Source organism: Vulpes lagopus, chromosome 7, assembly GCF_018345385.1.
Source record: "Vulpes lagopus strain Blue_001 chromosome 7, ASM1834538v1, whole genome shotgun sequence".
In the NCBI taxonomy this organism is placed as follows: Eukaryota; Metazoa; Chordata; class Mammalia; order Carnivora; family Canidae; genus Vulpes; species Vulpes lagopus.
In genome coordinates, this window is record NC_054830.1 from 117,205,382 (window position 1) to 117,218,696 (window position 13,315).

At 35.7% G+C, this 13,315-nt stretch overlaps 1 pseudogene; it reads left to right on the top strand.

Annotated features, from left to right (window-relative positions):
- The first annotated feature begins 1,400 nt into the window (after nucleotides 1–1,400).
- On the top strand, nucleotides 1,401–2,253 carry LOC121495703 (annotated as a pseudogene).
- Nucleotides 2,254–13,315: the final 11,062 nt, after the last annotated feature.

Here is a 13,315-nt window from a genome sequence, read left to right on the forward strand (position 1 = left end):
ACTTATCTGTAAATACTTCTCCTGTCTCTTCCCATCACAAAGTAGCAGTGAAACCACGTTTCTCTGTAAAGCTCAGCTTTTGATTCTTTCCTGAGGATCTTTTCTACTATTCGGTTGTCAATCTTTTGGAAACCCTTAAGAAAGATTTTATTTTGTGGTTGCTGTGAGTTCTTAATCAAAAGATAAACAGAGAGACCTGTGAAAAAGAACTCAGTGTCAGGAAGTGGTAGACCAATAAAAATTCGAAAGCATACAAGAATTGACAATATAGTCATTACTAAAAAGAAAAAAAAAGCCATTTTGAAATTAAAAAAAAGAATAATCTATTGGTCAAGTAATAAATCATAATGGAAGTAAAAAATACATAAAACTGAATGAGAAATGCTGCATATAAAACTTGCAGGGTACAACTAAAATGCTATTTGAGAACAATTTATATCCTGAAGTGTTTACATTGGAAAAGAGAAGAAAGGCTAAAAATTAATGAGGTAAGCACTTAAGAGTTCAGAAAATGAGAAGGAATGAATTCAGAGGAAATGGAAAAGGTAATGGAGAAAAAGATCAAATATCAATAAAATAGAAAACAGTTCTAATGAAGAGGATCAAAAAGGGTATAAGTGACTTGTTGAAAAGTGCATTAAAGTGGTAAGTCTTTGACAATATCGATCAACTTAAAGTAAACAAACCAAGAACAATGGCACCAACAAGCGAGAATGAAAAAGGAAGTAGAGATTCATGTAAATAGTAAAAATGTAGAGAACTTTACAAGTAACTCTATTTCATTAAACTTGAAGCAATAATGAAAGTCTAGGAAAATGCTGTATCAAGATTGAGTCAAGGAGAAATAGTCAGCAAGAGTAAACCTGTAACTGTTAGGGATATGTAACCCAAAGGGTGAAGTTATACAACAAATATTAAAGCTAGTTTTTCACGTGCCTTCTACCAACCATCCAAAAAACATGATTATCAATATTGCTGAAAATCTTCAAGAGTATACACATAGAAAAAAATAAACTTTAACTTCTGTTATGGGACCAGTATGAGTATACTCTGATCAAATGAAAGAATACCTACATGAGAAAGGTAATTAAAAGCCAAGTTCAATAATGAAGGTAGATGCAAATATCCGAAACAAGGAATAAACTTAACCAAATTGGTGAAATACTTGTGCACTGAAAATTATAAAGCATTAGTTTAGTGAAGGAAATGAAAGAAGATGGGAATAAATGGAAAAACACACTGAGTTCATGGATTGGAAGAATTAATATTGTTAAAGTGTCCTTACTACCCAATGTAATCTGTAGGTTCATTGCAATCTCTATCAAAATTCCAGAGGCATTCTTTTCATAAATATAAAAAAAATCTTAAAATTCAGAGTACAGCAGAGGCAGTGGGGGAAGATGGTGGTGGCCGTTCCACAGCGGGCCTGTACCATCGAGCAGCTGCACAGTGAGCAACTACCCAAGAAGGACATTATCAAGTTTCTACAGGACCATGGTTCAGATTCGTTTCTTGCAGAATGTAAGTTATTAGGAAACATTAAAAATGTGGCCAAGACAGCTAACAAGGACCATTTGGTTACAGCCTACAACCATCTTTTTGAAAGTAAATGTTTCAAAGGTACTGAAAATATAAGTAAAGTGTCTGAGCAGGTGAAAAACATGAAGCATAATGAAGATAAACCCAAAGAAACCAAGTGTGAAGAGACTCTGGATGAGGGTCCACCAAAATATACAAAATCTGTCCTTAAAAAGGAGATAAAATCAACTTTCCCAAAAAGGGAGATGTTGTTCACTGCTGGTATACAGGAACACTACAGGATGGGACTGTTTTTGATACTAATATTCAAACCATCTCAAAGAAGAAGAAAAATGCCAAGCCTTTAAGTTTTAAGGTTGAAATAGGCAAAGTTATCCGAGGATGGGATGAAGCACTCTTAACTATGAGTAAAGGAGAAAAGGCTCGACTAGAGATTGAACCAGAATGGGCTTATGGAAAGAAAGGACAGCCTGATGCCAAAATTCCACCAAATGCAAAACTCATTTTTGAAGTGGAATTAGTGGATATTGATTGAAATAGCAATGCTTCAGATATAAAGACATTAGCAACAATAAAACATGGCCTTGAAGAAACTTATGTAACTAGAGCTGGTTACTATTGTAAGGGGAGAGTCAACTGGAAAATTCAAGAACTCAGATATTGTTTACCCAATCCCCAACTTTTAATATATGTAATCCATCATAATTCCTTAAAGTTTGATATATTTTATTACAGCTATGTAAAATATTAGTTAAGGTGAAATGACTTTCCATTTACCTCATGTTGTAAACTAAAAGGCTCAATAAAAACGTGTTAAGTGTCTTGAAAAACAAAATCTTAAAATTCAAATAGAACCACAAGATTCCAAATAGTCAAAGCAATCTTGAGCAAAAAGAACAGGGCTGTAGGCATCATGCTTTCTGATTTCAAACTGTACTGCAAAGCTTTAGTAATCAAAACAGACTGGCCCTAGTATAAAAACACATGTATGTACACCAGTGGAACAAAACAGAGAGTCCAGAAATGAGTCTACTACTTTATGATCAATTGAACTTTGACAAGAGTGCCAAGAATATACAGTGGGGAAGGAACTATCTCTTCAAAATAGTTTGATTGTGGTGATTATTTCCTAACATATACCTATATCAAAACATCAAGTTGTATACCTTAAATATATACAATTTTTCTTTGTCTATAACAATAATGCTGAAAAAAAGAAATTCTGCACATCACTTGGGCTGTATACTTTTCCCAAAAGGTCTTACAATATATATATTATTATGTAACATTTTAATGGTTGGTCTTGGTGTATGCTTATTCCACTAACCTGTGAGTGAACTTGTGGGCAAGGAATGTAAACTAATCATCTTCATATGAACAAATTCTTGTTAGCATGGTAGATGCTTGATAAATGTTTTGTTGAATCCATGCAAAAATGCTGGGGTAAATTTGAGACCACCAAATATCAGTGTTCTTAAGATTCCTGAACTGTGTAAGATTCCTGGACAATCCAAATTTTATCATAAAAAACCCAGTAAATTTATTTGGGGTTTCCATTTTCATAGCTACAGAAATGAGAAAGAATTTGCTCCTTGTAGAGTGGTAATTTATTGTCCAATTAGTGTAACCAGTGAAAGTTGTAGTGAAAGCAAAAGGGTTACAGAACCAAACACCTAATGAGAATATGGGCATTGAAACTAAGGAAAGAGAGAATCAGACAAAGGATCAAAGAGGTCATAAAACTCTTAGGATGAAACATTACAATTTATTATTTATGAGTTATTCATCTGGGAAACAGTAACTAATAAATGGTATGTATGTTATAAAGTGATTAGCATGCCGCTAGCCATGCCACTAGCAAGCACAGTAACTCATAAGTAATATGTATGTTATAAAGTGATTAGCATGCTGCCAGCTATGCCATGAGCAAGCTGCTTAGCATTGTACCAATTATTTAACCTCTTCGGACCTTAGGTCCTACCTCTGACTGTTAAACATGTTGGCCCTCCAACAGAGTAGGTCCCATCTGTTATTATATGCCATGGTTATGCTTTTCTGTTTGTCATATGTTCTTGCCCCAGACATTAGGAAGCAATATTCTGCTCAGTTTCAATGACTAAGTAATCCAGGAAAACATTAATTTTATATGTACGGAAGGTGACATCTGGAGACTGGTTGTACCCCAATAATTCAGGTTTAAGATTAATGGAGATGAGATGTCTTTAAGGATAATGATACATAATTGTAATTCCAGACAGTTTTGTGACAAGGAAATTGAAACAAATAATATGAACGCAGTACATTCGACAGGAATTGGTTGTTTCCTGAATGTGTGTTCCAGTACATGGAGAAAAGAGGCAGAGAAACATATTAGAGTTCAAAGAATTTTAATTGTAGGGTTTATGAAGATTATCTGAAGCTATCTGAAAAGTGCTTACTATAAGGCAGTGTAGTTCAGTAGAAAGGTCTGATGAATTCAGAATCAGATGGAAATGGGATTAAAATTGAGCTCTGCTATTAGTAACGTAACTTTAGGAAGTTTACTTAATTTCACTGCATCTTAATTTCTTCATCTATAAAATGGGAATCATAATACCATAAGATTATGTGATTTTGCTATAAATTAATAAAACATAGGATATTTGCTACATAGGAGATATTATCAAAAGGCTCTTCAGCTTTGTTTTAATTTTTTTATGTTTTTAAGTTTTTATTTTAATTCCAGTTAGATAACACACAGTGTTATATTAGTTTCAGGTGTACAATGTAGTAGTTCAACACTTCCATACATCCCTCTGTGTTCATAACAACTAGTATACTCTTTTATCCCCACCCCTATTTCACCCATCCCCTCATCCCCTTATCCCCTCTGGTAACCATCACTTTATTCTCTATAATTAAGAGTCTCTATCTTCTTTTTTTTTTATTTTTTTTTTTATTTTTTTTTAAATTTTTTTTTTTTATTTATTTATGATAGTCACAGAGAGAGAGAGAGAGAGGCAGAGACACAGGCAGAGGGAGAAGCAGGCTCCATGCACTGGGAGCCTGACGTGGGATTCGATCCCGGGTCTCCAGGATCGCGCCCTGGGCCAAAGGCAGGCGCCAAACCGCTGCGCCACCCAGGGATCCCAAGAGTCTCTATCTTAATTTGTCTCTCTCTCTCGTATTTTTTCTCTTTGCTAATTTGCATTGTTTTTAATATTCCACATATGAATAGAATCATATGGTACTTATCTTTCTTGGACTGACTTACTTTGCTTAGCATTATACTCTATAGCTCTATTCATGTCTTTGCAAATGGCAAGATTTCATTCTTTTTTATGGCTGAATAATATTCCATACATAAAACCATCATCTTTATCCACTTACCACTTAATGGACACTTGGGCTGCTTCTGTATCTTGGCTATTATAAGTATAGTTTTATTTTTTTCATTGACCTTAAAATTTACATTGTAATCCATAGCACTGGCACATGAAAACAACCTAGTTATTTAATAATTTAGGAAATACTGAGAGTCATCAGATAATTTTTTAAATGCTAGAAATACAAAGGTATCTCTGGGCAGACATGATTCCTGACTTCATGGAATTTACATTCTAGTAGGGAAGATAGATAAATAATAAAACAAAATGCCACTGTAAGTTTTGATAACTGTAGAAAGCAGACAAATAGGAATTATGGGAAAATAGTGAAATACTGGGGAGTGGAGATTAGAAATCTGTTGTATTAAGAGAGGAAAATGTGTCAGTTTAAGTTGTGAGAAAAGTAATAACTTACTACAGTAAATTCCGGAGAATGTGCACAGGTTGGCAAGATACTGCAGAGAAATAGAATAACATGAGCAAATGAAATGAGTGATTTTATCATGAGATGAGCAACTGTGGTGTGGATGGTTTCACTTGGGAAGAAGACTGGGGCTGTATTTGGGAAAGAAAGAAGAGATCATCATGGATTGTAGTCTGGATTATAGGTAAAAGGGTCCGTAGCAAGTCTGACTACTTAAGAGCTTGTTGTCTACTGAAATTTTGCCATACTTTTCATGACTTGCTCAGGGCAAATAAATGAGGGCTTTGTGAATCACGTTTCCTCACATACAATGTCTAATATTTTCAGTCTGCACTTGAAAAATTGAGAGGGAGCAAGACAGTTAAACAATAAAACGCAAGGTAGGGGGAAGAATTGGTAGTGTGATGAATAAAGGGGTTTTTAGGTAGCAGTGTGAAGGTAGCCACATTGATTTCATTGACAGTAACTGAAAGTTTTTGACAAAATCTTAAACAGTATTGCCTTCAAGGCAGCAGAGAGCTATAAAGCAGTGAAAAATTAAAGGAATAAGACATTAGAAAAGCAAGAAACCAGGAGAGGTAAGCTCAGTATTTGACTTATAAGACAATTGAGAATTATAAAAGCACCATGTATGTTGGATGTCATCGAAACATTACTCATAATAGCAAGAGTTCAACATCTCTTAAAGAATGATCAGTTATTGAATAGACAAAATAGATGGTCATATGATAGAGTACTTCACAGAGTATATGTAGAATTAAACAGATCTACATTTAACCATATGGATAGGACTTGCAAAATACAACATTGAATAAAATGAGCAAGTCCTGGGGATCCTTGGGTGGCTCAGCGGTTTAGTGCCTGCCTTTGGCCGAGGGCGTGATCCTGGAGTCCTGGGATCGAGTCCCACATCAGGCTCCCTGCATGGAGCCTGCTTCTCCCTCTGCCTGTGTCTCTGCTTCTCTCCCTGTGTGTCTCTTATGAATAAATAAAACAAAAATAAAATCTTCTAAAAACAATGAGCAAATCCTGTGAAATGCATGGATTTATATATTTTTCATGCATGTGCAAGTAATTAGATATGTTTTTATATACAGATTAATGTTTAAGAAAGGAATAGAATGGTTGTTTAATGTAAATAAAATCCTACATTATGTCATTTCTCCCAGTTGCAGGAGCTAAAACCATGCTTGAACAGAGAGACAGACGAACAAAGAAAAAAGCCCGTAAGCTAACTACATACATACTACTAGTCAATCTACTAAGTTTTCTACCTCTTTATGAACTCAGATCTTATTTGGAAATAATACCTTGCATAATAATTTGTTTTCTCAACTGGGAACAAAGTCCCCAAATATAATTTTTTTATGTATTGGTAGGTATATAAGAATATAACAATGAAAGGAAGTTTAAAAGAGTATACTTTAATTTATGGCATTAAATATCTTTTGTAAGTATAGGGATGGGAGTGGGGAAAATAAAAGAAATGCACACAAAAATTTTTGAATCGTATCTGTTCTGCTACTAATATTATGTCATTAACTGGAGGGTACTTTTGATTCAAATCTGTGTACTTATGGCTTATGAATATCCCTAGGATGAAAAATATACTTTTCAATATGTTATTTAATTTGAAGTCTTATGTAAATGAAAAGGAGAGTTTTCAAGGGGGAAGAAGTAATGCACTACATCAAATTGGTTTTTCAAGGGAAATAAATGAACAGAGTATGATTAGGCAAGAAAATTCTCAGGACCTCTATGTGATCTTCAATTTTGTGAAATCCCTACAGCAATAGCTTCAAAAATTGTAACCTGGGCACCTGTTAGTAAACAAAATCTTGATTAAAATGTTTATATGATTAATCAGTAATCAGTATAACTTTTGAACTCTTAGAAACATGGTGTAGTACATACTTTAAACAGTGATTTAATCAGAACATCCATTGGTGGAAATATCATACACTCTCATACTTTGCTGAGATAGTTTGTATAATACACAAGCAATCTCATATAGTGGGTGGATTGAAATTTTCATCATGAGAATATTTTTTGTTTTCATTCAGCATGGTTGCATATCACCAGTGGGTTGCCTTGTATGCACCTTTTCTATTTCCACACAGCTTACTCTATTTAGTTTTCTTTCCCAAAGCCTTTCTTATTCTTCAGTGTTCTCAGCCCATATTCCTTATCATATAACTAGTATACTTAATCATTCTTTAATGTCATATTAGTATTTCTCCTGTTTCTCATAGTTCTTAGACGTTATGTTGCCATTTTTCACTTCCTAAAGATGTGTCTATCTCTGACTATATAGTCAAATAAGTGTGTAGTGTTTCCTTTTTCTTTCTTTTTCCTTTTTTTAGATTTTTATTTATTTATTCATGAGAGATACAGGGACAGAGGAGAGAGAGGCAGGGACACAGGCAGAGGGAGAAGCAGGCTCCATGCAGGGAGCCTGACGCGGGACTCGATCCCAGGTCTTGAGGATCACGCTCCAGGCTGAAGACAGGCGCTAAACCGCTGAGCCACCAGGGCTGCCCGTGTGTAGTGTTTCTTCGATAGTGTAACTTCTCAGAATCATGTTAAATAGAGTTAAATCTTTGCTCAGGTTAGATATTAAGTTGACACATAAGAAAATAATCATCTATAATAAAAATTATTTCTGAAAATTTTCTAAAATCACCCACAAAATACAGTATACTTGGTGTGTGTTTGGAGTAGATTATTGCTTCTTCAGGTTAGTTTAATTTATCCATTGAGTTTAATTGGCTTAAATGTTTATTTTATATACATATATGTGTATGTGCATGTATTTGTTACATATACATAGTTTTAAAAAAGATTTTATTTATTTGAGAGAGAGAGAGCATGAGAGGAGAGAAAGAAATCACAAGCAGAGGTGAGGGGCAGAGAGAGAGGCAGACTCTCCACTGAGCAGGGAGCCCAATTCAGGGCTTGATCCCCATATCCTGGGATCATGACTTGAGCTGAAGGCAGACACTTAGCTGACGGAGCCACACAGGTGCCTTACATATACATATTTAATATGCATAGACAATATACATATTATATTCAGTACATATGTAAAAAGAATTACTCACTTTATGGGATACACCCAAGACTGAGGCCAACTGAAGAAACAGCAGTCAGGTTTCCTATCTAATATTCACTCCTGGGCATGTGTCAATGAGTGGAATGGTTAGGAATCAAATACACTGTTTTTTCTCTGTGTGTATGTCTCATTGATTGTGTTTTTGTCCTCCCCTTCTCCAGGATGCATAAAAAAAAATGCACATATAGTGCAATATAGGATGATTTACTGAAATAAATTTATGAATTATTTTATGTATCAATTCCAACACAGCAAGATTTCAACTTTGAATTTGAAAATAGTTTTCAAATTCATTTTATAAATAAAACTCAGCTGCATTATGATCCTGTCCTCTCTGTGTTTCAACATTTATATATGAGAATGTGTGGTTTTCATGTAATTTTGAGATCTTGACATTTGATGTGATCACGCAGAAATCACTTCCAAAAGAATCTTAGAAAAACATAGATTTTTTTTTTTCTGGAGATTTTTGCTATAGAATTAATATTATTTCTTCTTAAATATTTTGTAGAATTTGCCAGTAAAACAATCTGGGTCTGAAAATGTCTCTTTTAGAAGGTTTTAAGCTATGACTTAAATTTCTTTAATAGTTATAAGACTACATAGCTTATCTACTTCATCATAGGTGAATATTAATAATAGCTTATGGTGTTTGAAGAATTTGACCATTGTCTTAGTGGCCAGATTTATGTGCATAGGGTTAGTTGTGGCTAAGATTTTCTTAATATCCCCTTAATATCTGTGAATTCTACAGTAATAATCTCTTTTGCTTTCTTCATAATTAATTTTTGTCTTCTCTCTCTCTTTTTTATGTCCTTCTAGAGATTTACCAGTTTTATTGATCTTTTCAAAGCACCAGATTTTTTTTTTCCTCCTGGAATATTTTATTTTAATTATTTATTTATTTTTCCATCAGAACATAGGTTTTATTTTTTTTTTCTTTTATTTTTTTTAATTAATTTTTATTGGTGTTCAATTTACCAACATACAGAAAAACACCCAGTGCTCATCCCGTCAAGTGTCCACCTCAGTGCCCGTCACCCATTCCCCTCCAACACCCGCCCTCCTCCCCTTCCACCACCCCTAGTTCGTTTCCCCGAGTTAGGAGTCTTTATGTTCTGTCTCCCTTCCTGATATTTCCCAACAATTCTTTTTCCCTTCCTTTATATTCCCTTTCACTATTATTCATATTCCCCAAATGAATGAGAACATACACTGTTTGTCCTTCTCCGATTGACTTATTTCACTCAGCATAATACCCTCCAGTTCCATCCACGTTGAAGCAAATGGTGGGTATTTGTCGTTTCTAATTGCTGAGTAATATTCCATTGTATACATAAACCACATCTTCTTTATCCATTCATCTTTCGATGGACACCGAGGCTCCTTCCACAGTTTGGCTATTGTGGCCATTGCTGATAGAAACATCGGGGGGCAGGTGTCCTGACGTTTCATTGCATCTGAATCTTTGGGGTAAATCCCCAACAGTGCAATTGCTGGGTCGTAGGGCAGGTCTATTTTTAACTCTTTGAGGAACCTCCACACAGTTTTCCAGAGTGGCTGCACCAGTTCACATTCCCACCAACAGTGTAAGAGGGTTCCCTTTTCTCCGCATCCTCTCCAACATTTGTTGTTTCCTGCCTTGTTAATTTTCCCCATTCTCACTGGTGTGAGGTGGTATCTCATTGTGGTTTTGATTTGTATTTCCCTGATGGCAAGTGATGCAGAGCATTTTCTCATGTGCATGTTGGCCATGTCCATGTCTTCCTCTGTGAGATTTCTCTTCATGTCTTTTGCCCATTTCATGATTGGATTGTTTGTTTCTTTGGTGTTGAGTTTAATAAGTTCTTTATAGATTTTGGAAACTAGCCCTTTATCTGATATGTCATTTGCAAATATCTTCTCCCATTCTGTAGGTTGTCTTTTAGTTTTGTTGACTGTATCCTTTGCTGTGCAAAAGCTTCTTATCTTGATGAAGTCCCAATAGTTCATTTTTGCTTTTGTTTCTTTTGCCTTTGCGGACGTATCTTGCAAGAAGTTACTGTGGCCGAGTTCAAACAGGGTGGTGCCTGTGTTCTCTTCTATGATTTTGATGGACTCTTGTCTCACATTTAGATCTCTCATCCATTTTGAGTTTATCTTTGTGTATGGTGCAAGAGAGTGGTCTAGTTTCATTCTTCTGCATGTGGATGTCCAATTTTCCCAGCACCATTTATTGAAGAGACTGTCTTTCTTCCAATGGATAGTCTTTCCTCCTTTATCGAATATTAGATGACCGTACATTTCAGGGTCCACTTCTGGGTTCTCTGTTCTGTTCCATTGATGTATGTGTCTGTTTTTGTGCCAGTACCACACTGTCTTGATGACCACAGCTTTGTAGTACAACCTGAAATCTGGCATTGTGATGCCCCCAGCTATGGTTTTCTTTTTTAAAATTCCCCTGGCTATTCGGGGTCTTTTCTGATTCCACACAAATCTTAAAATAATTTGTTCTAACTCTCTGAAGAAAGTCCATGGTATTTTGATAGGGATTGCATTAAACGTGTAAATTGCCCTGGGTAACATTGACATTTTTACAATATTAATCCTGCCAATCCATGAGCATGGAATATTTTTCCATCTCTTTGTGTCTTCCTCAATTTCTTTCAGAAGTGTTCTATAGTTTTTAGGGTATAGATCTTTTACCTCTTTGGTTAGGTTTATTCCTAGGTATCTTATGCTTTTGGGTGCAATTGTAAATGGGATTGACTCCTTAATTTCTCTTTCTTCAGTCTCATTGTTAGTGTATAGAAATGCCATTGATTTCTGGGCATTGATTTTGTATCCTGCCACGCTACCAAATTGCTGTATGAGTTCTAGCAATCTTGGGGTGGAGTCTTTTGGGTTTTCTATGTAGAGTATCATGTCATCGGCGAAGAGGGAGAGTTTGACTTCTTCTTTGCCAATTTGAATGCCTTTAATGTCTTTTTGTTGTCTGATTGCTGAGGCGAGGACTTCCAGAACGATGTTGAACAGCAGTGGTGAGAGTGGACATCCCTGTCTTGTTCCTGATCTTAGGGGAAAGGCTCCCAGTGCTTCCCCATTGAGAATGATATTTGCTGTGGGCTTTTCGTAAATGGCTTTTAAGATGTCGAGGAAAGTTCCCTCTATCCCAACACTCTGAAGGGTTTTGATCAGGAATGGATGCTGTATTTTGTCAAATGCTTTCTCTGCATCTAATGAGAGGATCATATGGTTCTTGGTTTTTCTCTTGCTGATATGATGAATCACATTGATGGTTTTACGAGTGTTGAACCAGCCTTGTGTCCCAGGGATAAATCCTACTTGGTCATGGTGAATAATTTTCTTAATGTGTTGTTGGATCCTATTGGCTAGTATCTTGTTGAGAATTTTTGCATCCATGTTCATCAGGGATATTGGTCTGTAATTCTCCTTTTTGGTGGGGTCTTTGTCTGGTTTCGGAATTAAGGTGATGCTGGCCTCATAGAACGAATTTGGAAGTACTCCATCTCTTTCTATCTTTCCAAACAGCTTTAGTAGAATAGGTATGATTTCTTCTTTAAACGTTTGATAGAATTCCCCTGGGAAGCCATCTGGCCCTGGACTCTTGTGTCTTGGGAGGTTTTTGATGACTGCTTCAATGTCCTCCCTGGTTATTGGCCTGTTCAGGTTTTCTATTTCTTCCTGCTCCAGTTTTGGTAGTTTGTGGCTTTCCAGGAATGCGTCCATTTCTTCTAGATTTCCTAATTTATTGGCATACAGCTGTTCATAATATGTTTTTAAAATCGTTTGTATTTCCTTGGTGTTGGTAGTGATCTCTCCTTTCTCATTCATGATTTTATTAATTTGAGACTTCTCTCTCTTCTTTTTAACAAGGTTGGCTAATGGTTTATCTATCTTATTAATTCTTTCAAAGAACCAACTCCTGGTTCTGTTGATCTGTTCCACAGTTCTTTTGGTCTCGATATCATTGAGTTCTGCTCGAATTTTAATTAACTGTCTTCTTCTGCTTGGGGTGGGGTCTATTTGTTGCTTTTTCTCTAGTTCCTTTATGTGTAAGGTGAGCTTTTGAATTTGAGATCTTTCCAGTTTTTGAATGGATGCTTGTATTGCGATGTATTTCCCCCTCTGGACTGCTTTTGCTGCATCCCAAAGATTTTGAACGGTTGTATCTTCATTCTCATTAGTTTCCATGAATCTTTTTAATTCTTCCTTAATTTCCTGGTTGACCTTTTCATCTTTTAGCAGGATGGTCCTTAACCTCCACGTGTTTGTGGTCCTTCCAAACTTCTTGTTGTGATTAAGTTCTAATTTCAAGGCATTATGGTCTGAGAATATACAGGGGACTATCCCGATCTTTTGGTATCAGTTCAGACCCGATTTGTGACCCAGTATGTGGTCTATTCTCGAGAAAGTTCCATGTGCACTTGAGAAGAATGTGTATTCAGTTGAGTTTGGATGTAAAGTTCTGTAGATATCTGTGAAATCCATCTGGTCCAGTGTATCATTTAAAGCTCTCGTTTCTTTGGATATGTTGTGCTTAGAAGACCTATCTAGTATAGAGAGAGCTAGATTTAAGTCACCAAGTATAAGTGTATTATTATCAAAGTATTTCTTCAGTTTGGTTATTAATTGGCTTAAATATTTGGCAGCTCCCACATTCGGGGCATATATATTGAGGATTGTTAAGTCCTCTTGTTGGATAGATCCTTTGAGTATGAGATAGTGTCCCTCTTCATCTCTCACTATAGTCTTTGGGGTAAATTTTAATTTATCTGATATAAGGATGGCAACCCCTGCTTTCTTTTGAGGACCATTTGAATGGTAAATGGTTCTCCAACCTTTTATTTTCAGGTTGTAGGTGTCCTTCTGTCT